Below are 10,282 nucleotides of genomic sequence, written 5' to 3'. Positions count from 1 at the left end.
AGCACTGGTATCACTCCAGTGTTGTGTCTATTGCTGCGTAGTGCTGGCACAGCATCAGGACTCCTTCCAAGCCCCCAAGAGCCAGCAGGCTGGGGGTGGGCAAGTGATGGGGAGGGGACATTGCCGGGGCAGCTGACCTAACCCAACCAAAGGGATATTCCATAACACCTGATGTCACACTCAGCAATAAAAGGGGGGGCTCTCGTGGGGGAGGGGGCTGTTCCTCCTGAACAACCACTACGCGTTTGAGGCCCTGCTTCCCAGGACGTGGCCGAACACCGCTCGCCGATGGGAAGTAGAGAATAATTTTTCTCTCTCTCTGGGCTTCCGCGCGGACTGATTGTTTCTTTTGTATCTGTTTTTCCTTCCCATTCCCTTTCCCTTTAATTAAACCTTTCTCATCTCAAACCTCGAGTTCTCTGTGTTGTATTTTCTCCCCCTTCCTTCTGAGGAGAGGGGGAGGGAGAGAGCGGTTGTGGTGGAGCTTGGCTGCCCACCTGAGTAAAACCACCACAGTCCTTTTTGGCGCCCAACGTGGGGCTCGAGGGTTGAGATAACAATAGCATTGATTGAAGTATTTACAACTAACATATTGATAGTCATAATGCTCAGTTTTCTGGCAATACTTTTCTGTGTGGATATGTTGTATGTAGCCTAATCTCTGTTTTCTTTTTTCCTTTACATCCGATCGGAGAAAGTGTTGAAGTCTGTGCTTTTTTTTTTTATCTTGTCGTGCTGTAACATACTGGCCTTCAGTTTTGTTTGGTATTCAGGCCCGGCATGGTTATCCTCCTGGTCTCCTGGAGATTATCTTATTGAAAATATTAAGAATTACAGCGCCTTCTTTTTTGCCCCTAGCAGTCAATCGGGGAATAATTTCTGGTGTGGTGCCTTCTACTTTTCTCCCTGTGGGCTAATTACAGCAGCCTTTCAGTATCTTGGATACCCTTGGTCAGATATTATCCTCCTATTACTAGGTCTTGTGTTTGTCTTCTTCCCCAAGGTAAAGCAATTTATTAAGAATATTATCCAAGGACCTGTCCCCAGACAAAGTTGTGGGTGGCAAGGTGTGTGGGGTGATCTGGGCAGGTACCTATCACAGTTTTCTCCTCCAATGGTTCTAAATTTCACCCCTGAACAAGTACAAAATCCAAGAAAACTGGTACAATGTTTGAAAGACGTATGCCCTGGCAATACTAGAGAACTCCACCAGCTTGCTGCACTCTGCTGGGGTCTGGCTTACGCCTATCAGATGTCAATTAACATTGCCCAGCACCCTCAAGGGGATAGGGAGGTTCTTGAATTTGATGATGAGACAGCACACACTGTGACCACCCCAGAGGACCGACCATCTATGGTATCAGTCGCCCCTGTAGTAAAGACGAAACAGTGGAAACGGAGATCAGGTCGTTTAGTACGGGAAGAAGCTCCTCCTACAGATGAGGGAGAAGAAGAAAAGGCAAGCAGCTCTAAAGCAGCGTTATCATGGCAACATCACAAAGAAGAGACTGAAATCACAGATGAATCAGAAACTACTCGGTCTCTGTCCTTGAGTGAGCTGCGAGAACTACAAAAAGACTTCAGTCGCCATCCAGGTGAGCACATCCTCACCTGGCTGCTTCGATGCTGGGATAGTGGGGCCAATACCCAACAGCTAGAAGGCAATGAAGCCAAGCAGCTGGGATCCCTTTCCAGAGAACGGCTCATTGATAGAGTAATTGGAAGAGAGGCACAAGTTATCAGCCTCTGGAGGCGAATCCTAACAGCTGTGAAAGAAAGTAACCCCATCAAGAGGCTATTGTCTACCAAGTAAACAAATGGACCACTATGGATCAGGGCCTCCAGCAGCTGCGGGAATTAGCTGTGCTGGAGATGCTTTATAGTGATTTAAACAACGCCCAGGTACCTAAAGACCCCGATGAAGTTCAATGCACAACATCCATGTGGCGGAAGTTTGTACGGGCGGCACCCCTAACACATGCCAGCACACTGGCAGTGATGGGTTGGGAGGAGGGGATGGGGCCAACTGTGGACACCGTGTCCAATCAACTTCATAAATAGGAAGAAAATCTCTCTGCCCCAGTACGGGGCTGCATTTCAGCTGTGGAGAGACTGTCCCAACGGCTAGATGAACACATAGCTTCGTCCTCACCTAAACGGAAAAATCTTTCGGCCATCAAGCGCCAGCAGTCCCCGGCTCAAACAAGGGAGAATCCGGGACGCACACCGCGAGGTACCTTGTGGTTTTATTTACGTGACCATGGGGAAGATATGAGGAAGTGGGATGGTGAAGCGACCTCGGCCCTAGCTGCTCGGGTACGTGAGCTACGGAAAGATAGAGCAGCAACAAAGAGGGCCCCTAAGAAGATTGCTGCTCCAGTTTCTGTTGGGCAGTCCCCCAGAGGCAGTAGAAGGAATAGTATTACTCCTGACCCTGATGAAGAGACTTCTGCTTCACATTTGGAAGAATTAATTGATAGATACTCCGACCAAGACTAGTGGGGCCCTGCCTCTGGCCAGGTAGAGGAGAGGGACAACCGGATTTACTGGACTGTGTGGATTCGATGGCCCGGCACACCGGAACCGCAAAAATATAAAGCTTTAGTGGACACAGGCGCACAGTGTACCCTAATGCCATCAGGCCACCAAGGGGCAGAACCCATCTCTATCTCTGGAGTGACGGGGGGATCCCAAGAGCTAACCATATTGGAAGCTGAAGTGAGTCTAACTGGGAAGGAGTGGCAAAAGCACCCCATCGTGACTGGCCCAGAGGCTCCGTGCATCCTCGGCATAGACTACCTCAGGAAAGGGTACTTCAAGGATCCAAAAGGGTACCGGTGGGCTTTTGGCTTCGTTGTCTTGAGCACAGAGAAGATTAAGCAGCTGTCTACCCTGCCTGGTCTCTCACAAGACCCTTCTGCTGTAGGACTGCTGAGGATTGAAGAACAGCAAGTGCCAGTTGCGACTACAACTGTGCACCGGCGGCAATATCGCACCAACCGAGACTCCCCGATTCCTATCCATGAGTTAGTTCACCATCTGGAGAGCCAAGGAGTGATCAGCAAGACTCATTCACCTTTTAACAGTCCTATATGGACAGTGTGAAAGTCCAATGGCGAGTGGAGGCTAACAGTGGACTATCGGGGCCTGAATGAAGTCACACCACCACTAAGTGCAGCAGTGCCAGACATGCTAGAACTCCAGTACGAACTAGAGTCAAAGGCAGCCAAGTGGTATGGTGCAATCGATATTGCTAATGCATTTTTCTCTATCCCTCTAGCAGCAGCATGCAGGCCACAGTTTGCTTTCACTTGGAGGGGTATTCAGTATACTTGGAATCGACTGCCCCAGGGGTGGAAACACAGCCCTACCATTTGCCATGGGCTGATCCAGACGACACTGGAACAGGGGAACGCTCCTGAACACCTGCAGTACATCGATGATATCATTGTATGGGGTAATACAGCAGAAGAAGTTTTTGAGAAAGGGAAGAAAATAATTCAAATTCTCTTGAAAGCTGGCTTTGCCATTAAACAGAATAAGGTCAAGGGACCTGCACAGGAAATCCAGTTCTTGGGGGTAAAATGGCAGGATGGACGTCGCCACATTCCGACGGATGTGATCAACAAAATAACAGTTATGTCTCCGCCAACTAGCAAAAAAGAAACACAAGCTTTCCTAGGTCTGGTGGGATTTTGGAGAATGCATGTGCCCGGCTATAGTCAGCTTGTGAGTCCTCTATATCGAGTGACTTGGAAGAGGAACTCGTTCGAGTGGGGCCCTGAGCAACAACAGGCCTTCGAACAACTCAAACAAGAAATAGCTCGTGCAGTAGCCCTTGGGCCTGTCCGTACTGGACCAGCTGTGCAAAACATACTGTACACTGCAGCTGGGGAGCATGGGCTCACCTGGAGCCTCTGGCAGAAGACCCCAGGAGAAACTCGAGGCCGACCTTGGGGGTTCTGGAGCCGGGGCTATCGAGGATCAGAAGCCAATAACACCCCAACTGAAAAGGAAATATTAACAGCATATGAGGGGATTCGAGCCGCTTCAGAAGTTGTTGGTACAGAAGCACAACTTCTCTTGGCCCCACGGCTACCTGTGTTACATTGGATGTTCAAAGGGAAAATCCCCACTACACATCATGCAACTGATGCTACGTGGAGTAAGTGGGTAGCGTTAATTACACAGCGGGCTCGAATGGGAAAACCCAACTGCCCGGGAATCCTGGAAGAGATCATGGACTGGCCAGAGGGCAGGGATTTCGGAGCACCAACAGAAGAAGTAACTCGTGCTGAAGAGGCACCACCATACAATGAGTTGCCAGAAGACAGAAAGCAGTGTGTGTTGTTTACTGACGGATCCTGCCGTGGTAGGGAGCTATCTGAAGTAGAAAGCTGCTGTGTGGAGTCCCACACGACAAGTTGTGGAGGCCATGGAAGGGGAAGGTGAGTCGAGTCAGTATGCAGAAGTGAAAGCTATACAACTGGCTCTAGAAATTGCTGAAAGAGAAAAGTGGCCGGTACTGTATCTCTACACTGACTCATGGATGGTGGCAAATGCGCTGTGGGGGTGGCTGCAACAATGGAAACAGAACAACTGGCAGCGCAGAGGTAAAGCTATCTGGGCTGCTACCCTGTGGCAAGATATTGCTGCCCGGGTAGAAAACCTGGCTGTAAAGGTACGTCATGTAGATGCCCACATGCCTAAGAATCGTGCTACCGAAGAACATCAGAACAATGAAGAAGTAGACAGAGCTTCAAAAATTGAAATAGCTCAGGTGGACCTGGACTGGGGACGTAAGGGTGAGCTGTTTGTAGCTCGATGGGCCCGTGAAACATCAGGACATCTGGGGAGGGATGCCACTTACAGATGGGCTCGTGATCGAGGGGTGGACCTGACCATTGAGGCCATCACACAGGTTACCCACGAGTGTGAGACCTGCGCTGCAATCAAACGAGCCATGAGGGTAAAGTCTCCCTGGAATAGGGGGAGATGGCTTGGATTTCGTTATGGTGAGGCCTGGCAGATTGACTACATCGGACCACTTCCACAAACCCACCAAGGTAAACGTTACACACTCACCATGGTAGAAGCAACTACTGGGTGGCTGGAAACATATCCAGTAAACCATGCCACGGCCCGAAACACTATCTTGGGCCTGGAAAGACAAGTGTTGTGGCGACATGGTACACCAGAGAGAATTGAGTCTGACAATGGGAGTCACTTCCGAAATAATTTGGTCACTTCCTGGGCCAAGAGACATGGCATTGAATGGGTGTACCACATCCCTTATCACCCACAAGCCTCTGGGAAGGTTGAGAGGTACAATGGACTGTTAAAAACTATGCTGTGAGCATTGGGTGCTGGGACATGGAAACATTGGGCTATAAATCTACCAGAGGCCACTTGGCTAGTTAACAACAGGGGGTCTGAAAGCCGTCCTGGTCCTGCTAAAACAAAACCCCTACACATTGTGGGAGAAGCTAAAGTCCCTGTAGTGCATGTGGGGAAGTGGATGGGGAAGGCAGTGTGGGTTGCCCCTGCCATGGGAAAAGGCAAACCCACTCGTGGGATTGTCTTTGCCCAAGGACCAGGGTATACCTGGTGGGTAATGCAGAAAGATGGGGATATCAAGTGTGTGCCACAAGGAGATTTAACACTGGGAGAAAATTAATCTGTTATCCAAGTTATGTGTTGTAGGAGGACACTGAAGAACCAATGACAGGTGAACTTGGCAAGGAACCGGGCAAGTGCAACAGTGATGTGAGCTAAGCTGGTGCTGGTGTCAAGAAAACCAACTTCGCCTGCCCTGAGTGACCACTTTGACAGATGAAGCTGAAACCATCAACAGTTTTTATGAGCATTTTGGGAAAAGACCTATAGAATAAAGAGAAGTACAGACATAAAAATGCTTCAATGGACAGAAGACAATGGTGATGAGAACATCTATATACTAAACTGTACCTGATTGTGACACAAATGTTATGGAATAAGGGGTGGAAGTTGTGTTGGGTCTGTCTGAGCTGGAGTCACCTTTTCCCTGCAGCAGCCCGCACAGTGCTGTGCTCTGCACTCGTAGCTGGAACAGCACTGATATCACTCCAGTGTTGTGTCTATTGCTGCGTAGTGCTGGCACAGCATCAGGACTCCTTCCAAGCCCCCAAGAGCCAGCAGGCTGGGGGTGGGCAAGTGATGGGGAGGGGACATTGCCGGGGCAGCTGACCTAACCCAACCAAAGGGATATTCCATAACACCTGATGGCACACTCAGCAATAAAAGGGGGGGCTCTCGTGGGGGAGGGGGCTGTTCCTCCTGAACAACCACTACGCGTTTGAGGCCCTGCTTCCCAGGACGTGGCCGAACACCGCTCGCCGATGGGAAGTAGAGAATAATTTTTCTCTCTCTCTGGGCTTCCGCGCGGACTGGTTGTTTCTTTTGTATCTGTTTTTCCTTCCCATTCCCTTTCCCTTTAATTAAACCTTTCTCATCTCAAACCTCGAGTTCTCTGTGTTGTATTTTCTCCCCCTTCCTTCTGAGGAGAGGGGGAGGGAGAGAGCGGTTGTGGTGGAGCTTGGCTGCCCACCTGAGTAAAACCACCACATCTTCAAGAACCCATTAGTGAGATCTTTAGAAATGGATTGTAGGCAATTTCACAGTGCTCAGGGGTTGGGGCCCTTGCTCAGTGAGGAGGGGCTGAGGCAAAGATGTTTGGTCAGACTGCAGAGGAACCTCAGGGCAGCCTTCTCATAACTACAAGGAGGGCAGCAAGACAAAGCCAAGCTATCTCAGCAGGGCATGGTGCGATGACGACAAACAGCAGGCATGGGGGTACAAATCACCAAAGGGAGATGGCAATTCTTTGGGTGTTATATAAGGGTGTTCTGGTGTCCCACAGACCTTGCTGATGCTGTTTTAAAAGAATTAAAAAAGCGAGGTAGGAATTAAAATTATTTCACTTATTGCGAACACAGAAGAGTGGCTATTAAATTGGGGGAGAAAATACAGCACAAAGAGGCTGGAGATGAGAATGGTTTACTTAAAGGGCAGGGGAATGGGGAGAAAAAGAAACAAAAGAAACAATAAGGCCGCGGGGAAGCACAGAGAGAAGGAAAAAGAAATATTCTCTACTTCCCATCAACGAGCAATGTTCAGCCATGTCCTGGGAAGCAGGGCATCAAAACATGCAGTGGTTGTTCAGGAGGAACAGCCCCCTTCCCCACGGCAACCCCCTGTTTATTGCTGAGTGTGGCGTCAGGTGCTATGGAATGTCCCTTTGGTTGGGTTAGGTCAGCTGCCCTATCGATGTCCCCTACCCATCACCGCCCACCCCCATTGATTTCCTTTGATGAAGTGGCCAACCATCTGGTTGCCCAGGGGAAGCCAGCTGATGGCACCTCTTTGGATTTCAGCACAGCTTCAAGACAGCTTCTCACTGTCTCCTTCTGGACCAATTGGGCAGCACACAGCTAGAGCAATGCATAATGCGATGGGTGAACAAGGGGCTGACGGGTCGCGCTCCAAGGGTTATTGTAAATGGGGTCGCATCAGGGTGGCGGCCAGTCATAGGGGCTTCCGCAGGCCTCCATTTTAGGGCCTGTTCTCTTCGGTGTTGTCCCGACTGACTCGCATGTAGGACTTGAGGGCAGATGGAGTCCATTTATGCATGATGCTAAACAGGAAGGAGTGGCTGACTCCATCGAGGGGAGGAAGGCTTTGCAGAGAGATCTCGACAAAGCAGAGAGCTGGGCAATCCCCAGCAATATGAGGTTTAGCAAGAGCCAGTGAGGGATTCCACGCCTGGCAAGGGGCAACCCTGGCTGTATGGACAGTCGGGGGGATGAGAGGCTGGAGCCCAGCCCTGCAGACAGGGATCTGGGGGTTTTGGTCGATGGCAAGTTGAATGTGATTCAAGCACGGGCCCTGGCAGCCAGGAGGGGCAACAGCATCCTGGGCTGCCTCCAGCACGGCATCGCCAGCCGCTCAGGGGCAGGGATTGCTGTGCTCTGCTCTGCGCTCTTGCAGCATCACCTCAAGTCCTGGGTGCACTTTTGGGCAGCACACTAACACAAGGACAGCAGGTTATGGGAGAGTGTCCAAAGGAGGGCTTCGAAGTGGTGGAGGATCTGGAGAGTAAGACGGATGAGGAGCACATGAGGTGCGCGTGTTTGTTCAGCCTGCATGAGACTGAGGGGAGGCCTCATGGCGGCCGGCAGCTTCCTCACGAGGGCAGCAGAGGGGCCGGCGCTGAGCTCTGCTCTCTGGGGCCACGGACAAAACTCGAGGGAATGGCAAGGAGATGGGCCACTGGAGGCTCTGGCTGCAGGTGAGGAAAAGATTGGACACCACCACGGGGCTTGGCCACTGAAACAGGCCTCCCAGGGAAGTGGTCATGGCAGCCAAGCTGCTGGGGTTCACCAAATGTCTGGCAAGTGCTTTCAGACACATGCTTTGGTTTTTGGGGGTCACCCAGAGCGCTGGGCTCTCAGGTCACCCAGCGGTGGGCTGTGAGGTCACCCAGCAATGGGCTGTGACCTCACGGCCCTCGCTGCTTATCTTGGGGCGCCGTCAGAGCCTGGCCCAGCCTGGCTCGTGCCTGGACTCTGGCTGAGCGTTTGTGCGAGGCTTGGAGTGCCGAGCAAGGATCTCTTGGGAGATTTGTTGGAGCTGTGCTGTGGGGCCGTTGGCAGCTGCTCTCGGTGCCCGTCCCCGCAGCCAGTGCCTGCGTTTCCCCGGCCCTGCCTGGCTCAGGCAGCCGGGGCTGTGCAAGGAGTGCTCGCAGCAGTGCAGGTGAGCTGTGAGGCGACACGTGCCCCGGGGCTGGGCTTGGGGTTTTGTCCTGCTGAGGGGCCGGGGCACTGCCGCTGCCTGCCCTGGCTCAGCCACTGACCCTGGCCTCTCTCCTTCTTGCAGCGCACAGCAGCTGTGGCAGCGGTGCCAGCCAGGGGAAGCAGCTCCCCATCTGCAGCTCTCCCCAGCCCGCTGCAGCGAGCCGACACCATGGGCGGTGAGGCCCAGGACATCACCTGCCCTGTGTGCCAGGGGGCCCCCAAGGAGCCCAGCTACATCCTCCCCTGCCTGCACCAGTTCTGCTTCGGGTGCGTCATGCGCTGGGTCCAGAGAAGCAGCACCTGCCCCCTCTGCAGGCAGCGCATCACCTCCATCCGCTACTCCATCTGGGCGGAAGACGACTTCCTGGAGGTGCAGGTGGCCCCCGATGCAGAAGCGCAAGACGACAGCCCCCAGGACGAGCAGGGGGCTGCAGAGCCCATGCCCCAGCCTGCCGTCAGAGGCCTCCCGCCCGAGGAATGGGCAGCCCTCTTCAGGGAACACCTCGAAGTCCTGGGGCCGCTGCGCTCCTGGGTGCGCCAGCAAGCCAGGGAGCTCTTCGATGCTGCCTGGTGGGACCAGGACATGCTGGAGGCCACCGTCGTCGCTTGGCTGTGCCGCTGTGGGCTGGATGAGCACGCCTTGGTGCGGGAGCTGCGGCCCTTGCTGCAGGGCCACACGGTGAGCATTGTGCAGCGGCTCATCTCCATCATGGGGGAGATATGCAGCGAGGAGTACCTCGAGGAGCTGGGCTTCCTGGAACCGCGTCCTGCCAGCCAGCTCTACATGGACGACGGCCCTGACGTGGACCTCGAGGGCTCCGAAGACACCGGGGAGCCAGAGCTCGAGGGCTCCCAAGACACCTGGGAGCCAGAGCTCGAGGGCTCCCAAGACACCTGGGAGCCAGAAGACAGCCTGGAGGCCACCCCCAGCCCTGCTGCCTCCCCCCGGGACACTCCTGTCACCAGCCTGCTCTCCTCCAGCAGCGCGGAGGATTCTGACATCGAGGAGCTGCCCAGCGCCTCCAGTGCCGCCCTGCCTGCGGGTCCTGGCCAGCCGCCCGCTGCACCCATCCCTGAGGAGCAGGAGGAGCTCTTCTCAGAGCCTGAAGAGGAGGAAGCAGAACACGCTGCAGTGCGGGGCTGCAGCCACGGGCCCTCTCCTCCTGGCCAGGGCAGGGACAGCTCACCTGGGGGGCCCCGGCGCCCCCCGAAGAGGAGGGCCGACAGCAACCCGGACTCTCCCCAGCCCTGCAAGAGGCCCCCGCGCCTTTAGCAGGGCACATCTGGTTGTCATCAAAATAAAGAGTCGTGACCCTGCCACAGACAGTGTCTTGGGCTTCTTGGTCGAATCCCAGAATCCTACAGTCATAGAAATGTCGAGTGGCTCAGGTTGGAAGGGGCCTTAAAGACCACCTAGTTCCACTCCCCCTGCCATGGCCAGGGATGCAACT

The sequence above is a fragment of the Anas platyrhynchos genome, chromosome Z (genome assembly GCF_047663525.1).
Source record: "Anas platyrhynchos isolate ZD024472 breed Pekin duck chromosome Z, IASCAAS_PekinDuck_T2T, whole genome shotgun sequence".
Lineage (NCBI taxonomy): Eukaryota > Metazoa > Chordata > Aves > Anseriformes > Anatidae > Anas > Anas platyrhynchos.
Note: the sequence above shows the minus strand (reverse complement) of the source record.